This window comes from Anabrus simplex, chromosome 5 (genome assembly GCF_040414725.1).
Source record: "Anabrus simplex isolate iqAnaSimp1 chromosome 5, ASM4041472v1, whole genome shotgun sequence".
Classification (NCBI taxonomy): domain Eukaryota; kingdom Metazoa; phylum Arthropoda; class Insecta; order Orthoptera; family Tettigoniidae; genus Anabrus; species Anabrus simplex.
This window is the reverse complement of record NC_090269.1, coordinates 44,122,437-44,139,622: the sequence shown is the minus strand read 5'-3', so window position 1 is coordinate 44,139,622 and position 17,186 is coordinate 44,122,437. Positions and strand designations below refer to the sequence as shown.

At 41.0% G+C, this 17,186-nt stretch overlaps 1 protein-coding gene across 1 annotated transcript in view; it reads left to right on the top strand.

Annotated features, from left to right (window-relative positions):
- Positions 1 to 15,681: 15,681 nt before the first annotated feature.
- LOC136874343 (U-scoloptoxin(01)-Cw1a) overlaps positions 15,682 to 17,186 on the top strand; it is a 108,152-nt gene continuing 106,647 nt past the window's right edge. Inside the window, exon 1 of the mRNA XM_068227721.1 lies at positions 15,682 to 15,713. The gene's annotated coding sequence lies outside the window, so the exon portion shown is untranslated. The remainder of the gene's footprint in view (positions 15,714 to 17,186) is intronic.

Here is a 17,186-nt window from a genome sequence, read left to right as displayed (position 1 = left end):
GCGATTAACACTTTCATATATATTCTGATATACTACATCTGATTTTAATTCTTAGTAATGCCACTGCATGCATCCATGTTTGATTACTACCTGTCAAACCGGAGAGTATACACTTCCTCGATCACGGAAGAATACTATTCTCTGCTAGATACTCTTTGATTCTCTAACCTTCCCCAGCTTCTAAATATACTTATCAGGTAGCAGAACGTTCCTAATAACTTACATGCTGTAAGAGAAAAAAGTCTACGTGCAAACAGACGGGAAGATGTAAGACCAACTATAATATTTTACACCGTAATGCAGAATCCAATATGGCGATTGCCTTGGGCCATTGTCCTAGGAGATGATTTGATGTCTGCTGTGAAACAAGAGCAAAGCGATGGACGTAAGTTGTAGGTAAAGTAATTAACTCTGATAATGTTCATAATTTCTGTAAAGAAGAACTATTATATACAAAACTAACTGCGTTTACAAAGTTAAAAACCACGAAATGACATTATTTATCGTCTGAAACATATTAAAATCCCGAACACATATAGAACCCACGTAAATAATCCCACAACAAGCAAAATTAAAAATCAAAAGAAAAAAACACAAAACACCAACAACAGTACCTTGAAGTGTCGTTATCAATTATTATAAAGTACAGTAGCCATCTTTAAATGTACGCGTAATGATATATTTTTAAAAATCAGTTTACTTTCAATGATATCACTTAAGATTAAGGGAAAGGACGTATAATTAAGTTGAAATGTTATTTTCTAAAGAAGATAATTTACTGTCACATTTCAATATTTCGCATTCCCCTGTCTTTACGCCCGGGAGTTCACATATGGGCATGGAGGTCCTTAGCAAGTTCCTTTGGAAAGAAAAATCCTCAACAGCATTCTTGTAATTGTTAATCAAATAATTTTTATTATTTCACAGGATCAATAATTATTTCCCAGACAATCTGAAAATAGTTTTCCGTGGTTTCTTATTTTCAAACCAGGCTGCCGTTCCAATCCTAACACTTTCCCTTCCTTGCGTCGCCGAAAAGGTTTGATGTGTTATTACGACGTTAAACCAGAATAAAAATAAAAATAAATAAATAAATAAATAAATAAATAAATAAATAAATAAATAAATAAATAAATAAATAAATAAATAAATAAATAAATAAATAAATAAATCTATGGTATGGCACTTAGTGCCGGGAGTGTCCGATAACATGTTCACTCGCTTGTTGCAGGTTTTTCTATTTGACACCCATAGGCGAGCTGCGCGACTGAATGGAGGAGGAGGGTTATGTTGATGATGATCATCATGATAATGAGGTAGGGAGAAGGTGAAACCCGATGTCAGCACATAGCCTGCTCCTGTTCAATAACACCAAGTTGTCTTGTCAATGCTTAAGGTCTCCATCAGATGAACGAATCACCATCAACAACCACGTATACCCTCACACCATATATGAACACTACGAAGAGGTTTGGATCTGAATCCAGGCTTTTGGCACGAAATCTAGTGACTAGAAATTGTATATCACCACCTTGAATCCAGGCTTTTGGCACGAAATTTAGTGATTAGATATTTGTTTTCGTGTGGCTATTTCTAGCCGAGTGCAGCCCTTGTAAGGCAGACCCTCCGATGAGGGTGGGCGGCATCTGCCATGTGTAGGTAACTGCGTGTTATTGTGGTGGAGGATAGTGTTATGTGTGGTGTGTGAGTTACAGGGATGTTGGGGACAGCACAAACACCCAGCCCCCGGGCCATTGGAATTAACCAATGAAGGTTAAAATCCCAGACCCGGCCGGGAATCAAACCCGGGATCCTCTGAACCAAAGCCAGTAGGCTCACAATTCAGCCAACGAAACGGACACCACCAAATTGAAACCAGGCTTTTAGCACGCAATCTAGTGATTAGAAATTGTGTACCACCACCTTGAATCCAGGCTTTTAGCACGCAATCTAGTGATTAGAAATTGTGTACCACCACCTTGAATCCAGGCTTTTAGCACGCAATCTAGTGATTAGAAATTGTGTACCACCACCTTGAATCCAGGCTTTTGGCACGCAATCTGGGGATTAGAAATTGTGTACCACCACCTTGAATCCAGGCTTTTAGCACGCAATCTAGTGATTAGAAATTGTGTACCACCACCTTGAATCCAGGCTTTTAGCACGCAATCTAGTGATTAGAAATTGTGTACCACCACCTTGAATCCAGGCTTTTGGCACGCAATCTGGGGATTAGAAATTGTGTACCACCACCTTGAATCCAGGCTTTTAGCACGCAATCTAGTGATTAGAAATTGTGTACCACCACCTTGAATCCAGGCTTTTAGCACGCAATCTGAGGATTAGAAATTGTGTACCACCACCTTGAATCCAGGCTTTTAGCACGCAATCTAGTGATTAGAAATTGTGTACCACCACCTTGAATCCAGGCTTTTAGCACGCAATCTGGGGATTAGAAATTGTGTACCACCACCTTGAATCCAGGCTTTTAGCACGCAATGTAGTTATTAGAAATTGTGTACCACCACCTTGAATCCAGGCTTTTAGCACGCAATGTAGTTATTAGAAATTGTGTACCACCACCTTGAATCCAGGCTTTTAGCACGCAATCTAGTGATTAGAAATTGTGTACCACCACCTTGAATCCAGGCTTTTAGCACGCAATCTGGGGATTAGAAATTGTGTACCACCACCTTGAATCCAGGCTTTTGGCACGCAATGTAGTTATTAGAAATTGTGTACCACCACCTTGAATCCAGGCTTTTAGCACGCAATGTAGTTATTAGAAATTGTGTACCACCACCTTGAATCCAGGCTTTTAGCACGCAATCTAGTGATTAGAAATTGTGTACCACCACCTTGAATCCAGGCTTTTAGCACGCAATCTGGGGATTAGAAATTGTGTACCACCACCTTGAATCCAGGCTTTTAGCACGCAATCTAGTGATTAGAAATTGTGTACCACCACCTTGAATCCAGGCTTTTAGCACGCAATCTAGTGATTAGAAATTGTGTACCACCACCTTGAATCCAGGCTTTTAGCACGCAATCTAGTGATTAGAAATTGTGTACCACCACCTTGAATCCAGGCTTTTGGCACGCAATCTAGTGATTAGAAATTGTGTACCACCACCTTGAATCCAGGCTTTTAGCACGCAATCTGGGGATTAGAAATTGTGTACCACCACCTTGAATCCAGGCTTTTAGCACGCAATCTAGTGATTAGAAATTGTGTACCACCACCTTGAATCCAGGCTTTTAGCACGCAATCTGGGGATTAGAAATTGTGTACCACCACCTTGAATCCAGGCTTTTGGCACGCAATCTGGGGATTAGAAATTGTGTACCACCACCTTGAATCCAGGCTTTTAGCACGCAATCTAGTGATTAGAAATTGTGTACCACCACCTTGAATCCAGGCTTTTATCACGCAATCTGGGGATTAGAAATTGTATATTATCACCTCGAAACTAGGCTTTTAGCACGCAATCTAGTGATTAGAAATTGTGTACCACCACCTTGAATCCAGGCTTTTAGCACGCAATCTAGTGATTAGAAATTGTGTACCACCACCTTGAATCCAGGCTTTTGGCACGCAATCTAGTGATTAGAAATTGTGTACCACCACCTTGAATCCAGGCTTTTAGCACGCAATGTAGTTATTAGAAATTGTGTACCACCACCTTGAATCCAGGCTTTTGGCACGCAATGTAGTTATTAGAAATTGTGTACCACCACCTTGAATCCAGGCTTTTAGCACGCAATCTGGTGATTAGAAATTGTGTACCACCACCTTGAATCCAGGCTTTTAGCACGCAATCTAGTGATTAGAAATTGTGTACCACCACCTTGAATCCAGGCTTTTAGCACGCAATCTAGTGATTAGAAATTGTGTACCACCACCTTGAATCCAGGCTTTTAGCACGCAATCTAGTGATTAGAAATTGTGTACCACCACCTTGAATCCAGGCTTTTAGCACGCAATCTGGGGATTAGAAATTGTGTACCACCACCTTGAATCCAGGCTTTTAGCACGCAATCTAGTGATTAGAAATTGTGTACCACCACCTTGAATCCAGGCTTTTAGCACGCAATCTGGGGATTAGAAATTGTGTACCACCACCTTGAATCCAGGCTTTTGGCACGCAATCTAGTGATTAGAAATTGTGTACCACCACCTTGAATCCAGGCTTTTAGCACGCAATCTAGTGATTAGAAATTGTGTACCACCACCTTGAATCCAGGCTTTTAGCACGCAATCTAGTGATTAGAAATTGTGTACCACCACCTTGAATCCAGGCTTTTGGCACGCAATCTAGTGATTAGAAATTGTGTACCACCACCTTGAATCCAGGCTTTTAGCACGCAATCTGGGGATTAGAAATTGTGTACCACCACCTTGAATCCAGGCTTTTAGCACGCAATCTAGTGATTAGAAATTGTGTACCACCACCTTGAATCCAGGCTTTTAGCACGCAATCTGGGGATTAGAAATTGTGTACCACCACCTTGAATCCAGGCTTTTGGCACGCAATCTGGGGATTAGAAATTGTGTACCACCACCTTGAATCCAGGCTTTTAGCACGCAATGTAGTGATTAGAAATTGTGTACCACCACCTTGAATCCAGGCTTTTAGCACGCAATCTAGTGATTAGAAATTGTGTACCACCACCTTGAATCCAGGCTTTTGGCACGCAATGTAGTTATTAGAAATTGTGTACCACCACCTTGAATCCAGGCTTTTAGCACGCAATCTGGGGATTAGAAATTGTGTACCACCACCTTGAATCCAGGCTTTTAGCACGCAATGTAGTGATTAGAAATTGTGTACCACCACCTTGAATCCAGGCTTTTAGCACGCAATCTAGTGATTAGAAATTGTGTACCACCACCTTGAATCCAGGCTTTTGGCACGCAATGTAGTTATTAGAAATTGTGTACCACCACCTTGAATCCAGGCTTTTAGCACGCAATCTGGGGATTAGAAATTGTGTACCACCACCTTGAATCCAGGCTTTTAGCACGCAATCTAGTGATTAGAAATTGTGTACCACCACCTTGAATCCAGGCTTTTATCACGCAATCTGGGGATTAGAAATTGTATACCACCACCTTGAATCCAGGCTTTTAGCACGCAATCTAGTGATTAGAAATTGTGTACCACCACCTTGAATCCAGGCTTTTAGCACGCAATGTAGTGATTAGAAATTGTGTACCACCACCTTGAATCCAGGCTTTTAGCACGCAATCTAGTGATTAGAAATTGTGTACCACCACCTTGAATCCAGGCTTTTGGCACGCAATGTAGTTATTAGAAATTGTGTACCACCACCTTGAATCCAGGCTTTTAGCACGCAATCTAGTGATTAGAAATTGTGTACCACCACCTTGAATCCAGGCTTTTAGCACGCAATCTAGTGATTAGAAATTGTGTACCACCACCTTGAATCCAGGCTTTTAGCACGCAATCTAGTGATTAGAAATTGTGTACCACCACCTTGAATCCAGGCTTTTGGCACGCAATGTAGTTATTAGAAATTGTGTACCACCACCTTGAATCCAGGCTTTTGGCACGCAATGTAGTTATTAGAAATTGTGTACCACCACCTTGAATCCAGGCTTTTGGCACGCAATGTAGTTATTAGAAATTGTGTACCACCACCTTGAATCCAGGCTTTTGGCACGCAATCTGGGGATTAGAAATTGTGTACCACCACCTTGAATCCAGGCTTTTGGCACGCAATGTAGTTATTAGAAATTGTGTACCACCACCTTGAATCCAGGCTTTTAGCACGCAATCTAGTGATTAGAAATTGTGTACCACCACCTTGAATCCAGGCTTTTGGCACGCAATGTAGTTATTAGAAATTGTGTACCACCACCTTGAATCCAGGCTTTTAGCACGCAATCTGGGGATTAGAAATTGTGTACCACCACCTTGAATCCAGGCTTTTATCACGCAATCTGGGGATTAGAAATTGTATACCACCACCTTGAATCCAGGCTTTTAGCACGCAATCTAGTGATTAGAAATTGTGTACCACCACCTTGAATCCAGGCTTTTAGCACGCAATGTAGTGATTAGAAATTGTGTACCACCACCTTGAATCCAGGCTTTTAGCACGCAATCTAGTGATTAGAAATTGTGTACCACCATTTTGAATCCAGGCTTTTGGCACGCAATGTAGTTATTAGAAATTGTGTACCACCACCTTGAATCCAGGCTTTTGGCACGCAATGTAGTTATTAGAAATTGTGTACCACCACCTTGAATCCAGGCTTTTGGCACGCAATCTGGGGATTAGAAATTGTGTACCACCACCTTGAATCCAGGCTTTTAGCACGCAATGTAGTGATTAGAAATTGTGTACCACCACCTTGAATCCAGGCTTTTAGCACGCAATGTAGTTATTAGAAATTGTGTACCACCACCTTGAATCCAGGCTTTTGGCACGCAATGTAGTTATTAGAAATTGTGTACCACCACCTTGAATCCAGGCTTTTGGCACGCAATCTGGGGATTAGAAATTGTGTACCACCACCTTGAATCCAGGCTTTTGGCACGCAATGTAGTTATTAGAAATTGTGTACCACCACCTTGAATCCAGGCTTTTGGCACGCAATCTGGGGATTAGAAATTGTATATTATCACCTCGAAACTAGGCTTTTAGCACGCAATCTAGTGATTAGAAATTGTGTACCACCACCTTGAATCCAGGCTTTTATCACGCAATCTAGTGATTAGAAATTGTGTACCACCACCTTGAATCCAGGCTTTTGGCACGCAATCTGGGGATTAGAAATTGTATACCATCACCTCGAAACTAGGCTTTTGGCACGCAATGTAGTTATTAGAAATTGAATAGAACCATGTCTCTTACCCTCCCGGCCAATAACCTTATGGTGATTTTTTTCCACCAAAGGGATTCGAAGAGGCTAGTCACGGTGTCAGACCATATAGACTTGTCGCCATAACGATCATGACCAGTAGTGGACTCAATCTGCTTAATTGTGGTGTAGTATTCTAACAGTGAAAGACTGCAAATAATCAGGACCAGTACTGGTGAGATTCGTCCAGGAATTAAGTAATGTGCGATCATAGCATTTTTTTCAACCAGGGCTGAATATGCCACGCTCGGAATAACCTCTGAAAAGTACCATGATCTTGGATTGAACCTCAGTCCCATAAAATTATTCTAAAATGGCTATGGAGGCAGGTTTTAAAGCTTGTAAGCCTCAACATTTTGGTGAGCAAATCAGGCGACCAGGTTGAGGTCGTTTTAATTTATGCGAGTTACAAGCAGCGAACAAGAAACGTGACGCGTTTTTTTACCCTCACATGTTATGCAAATAGGCTGCTTCATTCCTTTGTAACGTTAATTCTCATAATTTATATCTTAAAGACGTTTGGTTTATAAGATATGAACAGTCGGCTTTAAGGTATCAACTTAAATCACTCCTTCAGTATACATTCATAACACTTCTTTTCCTTCATACCGATGTTATTCTTAGATCATGAATGCTCAGTGGTACATACATTGATTTCCTTTTTGCTCTTTTATATGTCACCAAAGGTGTTTTTGTTGTCTTTTTTAAGGAACTTTGAGTATCGTAATAAACAGTATTCTTAGTAGTACATAATAAACCTAACATGACTGGTAATAATAATAATAATAATAATAATAATAATAATAATAATAATAATAATAATAATAATAATAATAATAATAATAATAACAGAGCCATTTGGCCGTGCGCTTAGGGGCAAGGAACTGCTGTAAGCCTGCGTTCTGGAGATAGTTGATTCGAACCCCACTGTCCACAACCCTGAAGATAGTTTTCTGTGTTTTCCCATTTCCACACCAGGCAAATGCTGGGGCTGTACCTTATTTAGGCCACCACGGCCGCTTTCTTCCCACTCCCAGCCCTTTCCTATCTCATCGTCGCCATAAGACCTATCTCAGTAGCGTAGTCACTCAGGATCGGCCGATGCGGAGAAGTGGGGGGGGGGGGGAATACTTACAGAATGCTGATAGAACACAACGAAGGTGCTTGTGCGCATGTGGAGCGCTCATACAAGACATGTCACTACAACGACACTGATACAAGTGAATTACTATGTTGATATTCAAATTGCAGTGCGCTAAAAAAATTATATCAAAGGACAGATCAAGGTCAACAGTTTTACAGCAAATGGTATATTCAGCTTACAATACAAAATCCAATTATCAAGGCTTCTTTGAAAACAGATTCAACAGATCTGATGGTTCTACAATTACGTCACAGAATGTTTTTTTATTGCCAGTTTCTGTTTATTTTCTTTTTATTTAACTTCCATGGGGGCGGGGTCTAACCCCCTGTAACATCTTTCTTGGCTACGCCCCTAACCTGTCTGAAGCGGTGCGACGTAAAGTAACGTGTAAATAATAATAATAATAATAATAATAATAATAATAATAATAATAATAATAATAATAATAATAATAATAATGGCCCTACGACCAGATGACGCACACAAACGATACCTTTTCAGAACAAACATTGTGACTTTTGGGACTTTTCAGAGCGTGAAGTGGACGACTGGTGCAAAGTGGCCGTGTTCGACACAGCGAGCAAATGGAAATCTTCTGGATCAGTCGAAAACTGAGTAAACGCCAGAATGTATAGTGAAACTTATCGTGTTCCCTAGTTGGCCGTTCAGCGAATAATAAATAAATAAATAAATAAATAAATAAATAAATAATCATGATAATAATAATAATAATAATAATAATAATAATAATAATAATAATAATTATAAGGGTTCGGACGTTTAAGAAATGTCATATTATTTAGCCTCTTCCGTTTAGGCTTTTGTTGGAAATACGCACGAATTGGACGTTTCTGAGCATATTTATCAAAATTTAAAGGACACATAATTGCATATTTTACAAGTTTTTAAATATTGTTTTTACTCATATTTTCCTCATTTTAATTGTTTTCGTCATATTTTGGTTAAAATTTACAGTACTTTGAGTGTGATCCCCGATGTTGCTTGTGTAAATGTGTTTGTGGTATTGTGACGAAACGTGAAACTCGGGCCATAAAGATGAATAGTTGACGTTTATTTATCTCGTCTGAGTTTTAGAGTAACTTCCTTTAGAGTAAGACTTATAGTGCGGGTATTCACGTCCACACCATTGCTAAGAGACAAGGAAAAACTATCTGTCTTAGCATTTGAGGCTCGTAATCACTTCAGGTAGCACCTAAATTACCTTTCTCTCCCCATCTTCCCTAAAAATGTCTACAGAGACTATTTTCAAGACTTCATAGTTTTTTTAAAATGCTATTTGTTTGGGGCGTCGACCTAGAAAGATCTTTTGCCCCTACTTGCACCATGTATGATGAACTTGCGTGTATTTTGTAATTGGCAGAAGTGTAAAGTGTTGAATGTGAGGGAAAGGAACGTTAAGGACGACACAAACACCGAGTTCCCAGGCCAGGGATATTAATCATTTACAATAAAAACCCCTGACACGGCCCGCCGGGGGCGGCCGGGTGACAGGCGGACGCGTTGCCCCCTATACCGCGTGGCGGGACTAGGCTTCATAGTTACATTAACAGTGATAGAGCTGACATAAAGATACCGGTACCTAATTGTTTTTGTTCTTTTGATGCAGAGTTCGACGTGGTAACGTTCACACATGTATCTACATAGTTTGCACTTACATGTCTCTGTCGGTTCATGATATGAGGTTCGTTCGTAATCTGTTTACCTTCCAGAGTCGGTTTTTCCCTCGCACTCAGCGAGGGATCCCACCTCTACCGCCTCAAGGGCAATGTCCTGGAGATTCAGACTTTGGGTCAGGGATACAACTGGGCAGAATGACCAGTACCTCGCCCAGGCGGCCTCGCCTGCTATTGGATGGGACAGGCAAGGAAGAGGGAAGGAAGCGGCCGTGGCCTTAAGTTAGGTACCATCCCGGCATTTGCCTGGAGGAGAAGTGGGAAACCACCGAAAACCACTTCCAGAATGACTGAGGTGGGAATGGAACCCACCTTTACTCAGATGACCTCCCGAGGCTGAATGGACCCCGTTCCAGCCCTCGTACCACTTTTCAAATTTCGTGGCAGAGCCGGGAATCGAACCCGGACCTCCGGGGGTGGCAGCTAATCACGCTAACCACTACACCACAGAGGCGGACGGTATGAGATGTTGGTACAAATTAGATGGTGGAAACCATGTACTGCCAGTCTTGTGAATACGTGCCTCATCTCGAAGTTGGTTGTTGACCATGTCCGGTCTACCAGGCCCCAGTTCCAAAGAATTCTGAAGGAATGTCTTCTCTTTTTTTTGTTGAGTGTTGCTAGGAGATTTTCTGATGCTCTGGTGTTGGGTAGGGTCAGGTGTGTTCTGAAGTCTTCAATGAGGAAGGATTCTCGCGCTAGGAGGTAGACGAGTCTTGATCTTGTTGTCTTGGATACTCCGAGCGCTCTTTTTATGTACTGAGCTTTTACTCTTTCTAGAGAGGATAGGTTCTTTTCTGTGAAGTACGGCCATATGATTTCTATCCCATGTGTTAGTATAGGCATGATTTTTTTTATCTAAATAGTGCCATCGCCGTCTCAAGGCTAAGTGTTCTGATGTACTTGATTTCGTGCAAAGCCCTACCGCCTGTATTGCTTTCTCTGTTACATGCTTGGTAAAGCATTTGGCACTTGTTTGCAGAGTAATGCCAAGGTACTCAGTCGTTTACTATGGCTACTTTCTGCCTCTTAATGAAGATTTCTGTCATTGCTGAGATCTTTCCTCCTTGCCTAAATACCATCATTTTTGTTTTTGATGCATTAATTTCAAACTTATGTTTGTAGCATCATTCCTCCATATCTTTTATCGCGTTTTGTAGTTTCGTGATGTCTCTTGATCCGATTACAATGTCATCGGCGTAGGCGTACGATACTACGTCTTCCTTATGCGTTATTCTCATTATTTCTTCTGCTGCCAGGATGAAAAGTAACGGGCTAATTGGGTCACCTTGTAATACCCCGTTCTTTTGAAGTATCTGTTCTGAGTGCGATATATTGCCAGATATTCTTATTTTGTTACATTGTAGTATCGTTTTTATGGCTTTAGTCCACACATTGTTTCTGTTGAGGGCTTCTTCCAGCTTCTGGGTCACAAGTTCCCGATTTATGAGGTCGAATGCCTTTGTGAAGTCTATAAACACTACGTAAAACTTTTCTCTTCTTTTCAAGGACATCCCCTATGTTATTGAGTAGTAATTGTATGGCGTTAATAGCTGATCTTCCTTTCCTGAATCCGAATTGATTTTCTGGTAGATATTCATCTATTTCTTCTCTGACTCTCGCCACGATTGTTTTTATGAATATCTTGAACGGCATGTTCTCCATAGCGATGCCTCTGTATGTGTTTGTGTCATATGGGTCACCATTTCCTTAATAGAGTACTTTAATAGTTGAATGTCTCCATCTCTCCGGTATTGAGGCCGTCTCAATGCATTTAATAATAATGTTATTTGTTTTACGTCCCACTAACTACTTTTTAAGGTCTTTGGAGACGCCGAGGTGCCGGAATTTAGTCCCGCAGGAGTTCTTTTACGTGCCAGTAAATCTACCGACACGGGGCTGTCGTATTTGAGCACCTTCAAATACCACCGGACTGAGCCAGGATCGAACCTGCCAAGTTGGGGTTAGAAGGCCAGCGCCTTAACCGTCTGAGCCACTCAGCCCGGCTCTCAATGCATTTATTGTATAAGTTTGTCCATGTAGGCTGTAGGAGATGAGCAGTGTATTTTATATACTCACTGTATATGTTGTCTGGTCCTGCAGCTTTGTTTTCCTTTGTGCTTGAGATGATGTTTTGGACTTCATGTGTTGTCAGCGGAGTCCATGCTGTTGGCGCTAGTGTACGTACTTGGATAATTTTCTGGGATGTTTGTTATTCCTTCCTTGTTGAGTATATTGCTAAAGTGTGTCATCCATTCTTTTATGTTTATATAGTGTGTCTGTGTTTGATTCCTGGGACGTAGAGCGAGATATGGGCCTTTCTTTGCCTCTTCTACTATTCTTTAAAGAATATGCCATGCAAGGCGCAAGCACGCGAGTACAGTGCATATATTTTTCTGTCTTTCTGTATGGCTATTTGGCTGCAATAAATATATTATTGTAAAGATGCCTAAGGAAAATGGACCCCGACGAGGGTGGATAGAATCAGCCGTGTATACAAAACTGCATATTGTTGTGATGAAGGATAGGGTTATATGTGCTCTATGAGTTACAGCGTTGTTGGGGACAGCACAAACACTTAGTACCCGAGCCGAAGCAATTAACCTTAAGATTAAAACCCCCTCGACCCAATCAGAAATCGAACCCGAGGCACCGAGCGCTGAAAGCCAAGACACTAACCACTCAGCGCTGGAACCGGTCATTCATTCCATGAAAAGTCTTGAACGAAATTTTCTTTCATACCTTCGGGTACCTTCCTAATCCCAGCCTCAGTTTAATATGAATTATTGCCACCGTACAAAACCACACTAACGCTGGTCATCACACTATACTGGCACGTAGCCGTTTTAAAAACTTACCGGGCTGACTGGCTCAGGCGGTTAAGGCGCTGGTCTTCTGACTCTAACTTGGCAGGTTCGGTCCTGGCTCGGTACGGTGGTATTTGTAGGTGCTCAAATACGCCAGCCTTGTGTCGGTAGATTTACTGGAACGTAAAAGAATTTCCACTGGACAAAATGTCGGCACCTCAACGTCTTCGAAATTCTTAAAATTACCTAGTGGGGCATGAAACGAATAATATTATTAATTATTAGAGTCTTGGTGTTTAGGCAAAAAGTCAAGCAAAGTACATAAATATTCACATAAAATTTAATAAAAGGCATTAAAATAATTTAAATAATTATATATACTTACATAGAAATATATCTTTGTACATTTCCTCAAAATATCAGTGTTCCAACTCATACTTCTATCACATCAATAATTTACATTATTGCACGTTATCACAAAGTGCATTTTCAAATGCTTCGTGTTCAAACGCCGCCTCCTATCAGAAACACTAGTTTTAATTACTGAAAAAGCCTGTTCCGTATTAACTGATGTAATGGTAGGGTATTTAAAACAAGGCATTGTACATGGATTTAGGTTTAAGGATACTGAGATATTATTTTTCAAAATATGGAAAATTGTCTTCATTCTAGAATCCTGGATTTTCAAACAGTTCCCGTTTGGACTTTCCGCGTACAGCACTTCCCACTTCGCCTGGAAGAACCTTAGTTAAGATCACAGTTTCTTCAACAGTATTAATTGAAAATACTTGAGGCCTTCATCTTAAAAAAAAAGAAAGATTTTTGCCACTTTCGGCAATTCACCATAATTGGTTGCTATGAAAGTTACACCGTTCTTGACTTTCCCACGGGTGAACAATTATTTCAGGTCACGAACTGATGCAACGTCATCTTGAGAGAATGCAGCATTTACTTCAGATATCTTGTAGAAATTCTCCAAATAGTATAAAACAGCAGAGATTCCTCTATGTATGTATGTATGGCCTTAATTAAGGTACAGCATGGTGTGAAAATGTGAAACGAAGGAAAACCATTGTCAGGGCTGCCGACAATGGGATTCGAACCCACTATCTTCCGGATGCAAGCTCACAGCCGCGCACCTCTAACCGCATAGCCAACTCGCCCAGTGAGGGAGAGAGAGAGAGACCGAGCAACAAGTGGCTGCGTGGTTAGCGTCACGTACTTGTCAGCTTGCATTCGGGTGATAGTGGGTTCGAACTCCACTGTCGGCAGCCCTAAGCCCTGAGAAGGGTTTTTACGTGGTTTCCCACTTTCACTCCTGGCACGTGCTGGGGCTGTACCTTAATTAACGCGACGGTCGCTTCCTTCCCACTCCTAGCTCTTTCCTATTCCTTCGCCGCCATAAGACCTGTCTGTGTCGGAGCGACGTAAAGCAAAATGTAAAAAAAAAAAAAAAAAAAGAGAGAGAGAGACAGAGAGAGATACATAGCTTTAAAAGGTAAAGAGAGGCAGTAAGTCGTATAAAATGGAGCAAAAGGTAAAGTAGACAAAACGAAAATTGGCACTGCCAGTTGCAAATATGCCAAACGACTTTTCTGCATTTTGTTTTACGTCGCGCCGGCCCTGAAAGGTCTTACGGTGACGAGAGGATAGGAAAGGTCTAAGACTGAAAAAAAAAAAAAGCGACCGCGGCCTTAATTAAGGTACAGTCCCAGCATTTGCCTGGTGTGAAATAACGGAAAACCATCTTCACAGCTGTCAACAGTGGGGTTCGAACCCGCTATCATCCGAATTTTACCTCTGCATAATTTGTTCATATGCCAACCCAGCAAAAACGGAGGATATTTTACCAAACATCCGGGCTCTATTATTATAACTTTAGGAGCGTGGTCGCAGAAACACTAGCTGAGTGCAGCATTGCTTCGAATTCAATTTTATTTATTTATTTTTATTTTTTACAATTTGCTTTACACCATTCCAACACTGAAAGGTCTATGGCAGCGATGGGATAGGGAAGCTGTGAATCCACGGAAAACCATCTTCAGGGCTGCCGACAGTGGGGTTCGAACCCACTATCTCCCGGATGCAAGCTCACAGCTGCGTGCCCCTAACCGCACGGCCAACTCGCTCGGTCTTACAATTACTTGCGCTAAGCTCTTCACTTTTATCTTTCTTACGCGACCTCCCTTGGGCAACTCTTGTTCTCTTCCTACTCGGACCTTATTATGGGTGCGCCGGCGTAAGTTTGCACTTGACAGTTATATTTCATATTGGCAACAACACTACAAGGAGTAAAGGAGCATTGTCACCCGTCAATTATAATGACTAATCCAGTACTTTTTATTCTCGGGTACTGTTATACGTTTTATTCACAGGAGTTCTTATTCAATTTCGAATAGTGCTTATAACCTTTTATTTATTTATTTACAAAAATTTAAGAATTTATTTTAATATTGAAAACATTTTCTAAGCAGTCAAAGTAGGGGGGCCCCATACCACGAAAAACGTAAAACTGAGCAGTTTCTCCAATCTTGCCGAGAGTTGAAGGACTAAAAGGCCCGAAAATGTTTTAAATTGTGAGTCTTGGATAGCTCTATCAAACTAAAAAACGAATTTCGATAATCACTTCGAGCCTAAATGCAGTTCCCGAAAACAGCCTAAAATCGCTTGTTTCTGTACTAGTTTCCGTTTTAATTCAAATCCTAGCCATTATATTTTATTTGCCTAAAATTCGTAGCTCATATCCCAGGGATGATTTCAACACTGAGTTGCTTGCCTGAAAGGCTAGAACTGTGAATTTTTATGTAAAGTTTAAGCTAGCCGCAAAATAAAGGTTAAATATTTTAATTTGATTGTTGTTGGCAATTTGGCTAGTATAGTGGTGCCATCTATAAATAGCTTGAGTACTATATTGAAGCGCTGCCATTTTGCCTGTTGTTGCTAGCGCATGTTCAATGTGGTTCACTTTGAGCATATATGCTCGAAGGTGGTTCACGCCTTTATGAAGTTGGATAGTTTTGTGGTCTTTGTGAGCTATACTTTGATTATTTATTTACCAATTTATTCATTTATATTTTTGTTACGACTAGTGCAGTGCGATGTCACGGAAATGACGACATACTGATGAATCGCTAAGTTGTAATAGTTTGCGCGGAGGTATGATGCACATTGTGAATCAGGTAAGAAGAATAAGGTTTCTACATTTTTGTAAATTTAGTAGATTTTGACCTGTAACCTATTGTGATAGCATCAGTATATCTTATTATAATACTGAAAATCCACTGCCTGTTTCCAGACAGTCGACGTAGTCAAGAATGAAATGAATGAAGCCCCATCTGGCGGCGAGGATAGGAATTGTGCCGGCTGCCGAAGCCTGTCGCACTCATCTAGGGCAATGATGTTAATGATTGACAGATTATATGAAATGATATTGGAGAGTATTACTTGAATGAAAAACGTGTCCGGCCTCCACTTTGTCCAACACAAATCTCACATGGAGTGACCGGGATTTGAATCACGGAACCCACCGGTGAGAGGCAGGTGCGGTGCTGTCTGAGCCACGGAGGCTCCATATCGTAACATTCATTAGTGTATTTAAAGTGAGATACTTGTCGGCCGATTTATTCTTTATAATAAGAACAAAGTTGTAGATTTATCTTGGATCATTTTGGGTGATAATATATTTTATTATAAACTTAATCGGTGTTTTGAAAGTGTGACTGTCGTCGGCCGATTTCATTTGTGTTCATCGCGATGAAATTGAAACCATGTTTCTAAACACTCTACGTCATTCAGTCAGCTGTTGTTATGACGGCAACATCGCTTCGGGCGGCATTTCAGTGTACGAATATTTTGCGGAGCCGTCATGTGCAACCTTACGCCGGCCCACATATAAGGTTTCCATTTTTACTCTTTTTATGGCCTTTCGCCTTCTTTAGCCGAAACCTGAATTGTTTGAAATGTCGACTCCCTTCCTACTTCTACTAGTATTAAAAAAAAAAGTTAATCTTATGGCTTTAAGTACGGGGAGTGTCCAAGAACATGTTCGGCTGGCCAGTTCTGTAGCTACTTTCCCTGGTACATCCCATGGGAGTGAGCTACATGTACCGCTGTGTGAGGGTGGGTCTTTGATTGTAAGTGTAATTGTACGGGCTAGGAATGGCCGAGGCTTGGAGAAAGACGTACTGGAGGAGAAATATGCGTAAAAATCGATAGTTTTCTATCGATATTTTTGCATCGCTATTTTGTTTCGATATTTTTGTGGAATTTTTTTTTTTTTGCTAGTTGCTTTACGTCGCACCGACACAGATAGGTCTTATGGCGACGATGCGATAGGAAAGGGCTAGGAGTGGGAAGGAAGCGGCCGTTGCCTTAATTTAGGTACAGCCCGAGCATTTGCCTGGTGTGAAAATGGGAAACCACAGAAAACCATGTTCAGCGCTGCCAACAGTGGGATTCGAACCCACTATCTCCCGGATGCAAGCTTACAGCTGCGCGCTCCTAACCCCACGGCCAACTCGCCCGGTAGGAATTACTGATATTCGAAAGATCGTAACGATTAATCGAACGATGAGTTGAAAATTATACTTAGGGAGTAAACTTTGTGAATAGCCTATTACCCAAAAGAAAGGCACGAAGTACTGTATTTTCTT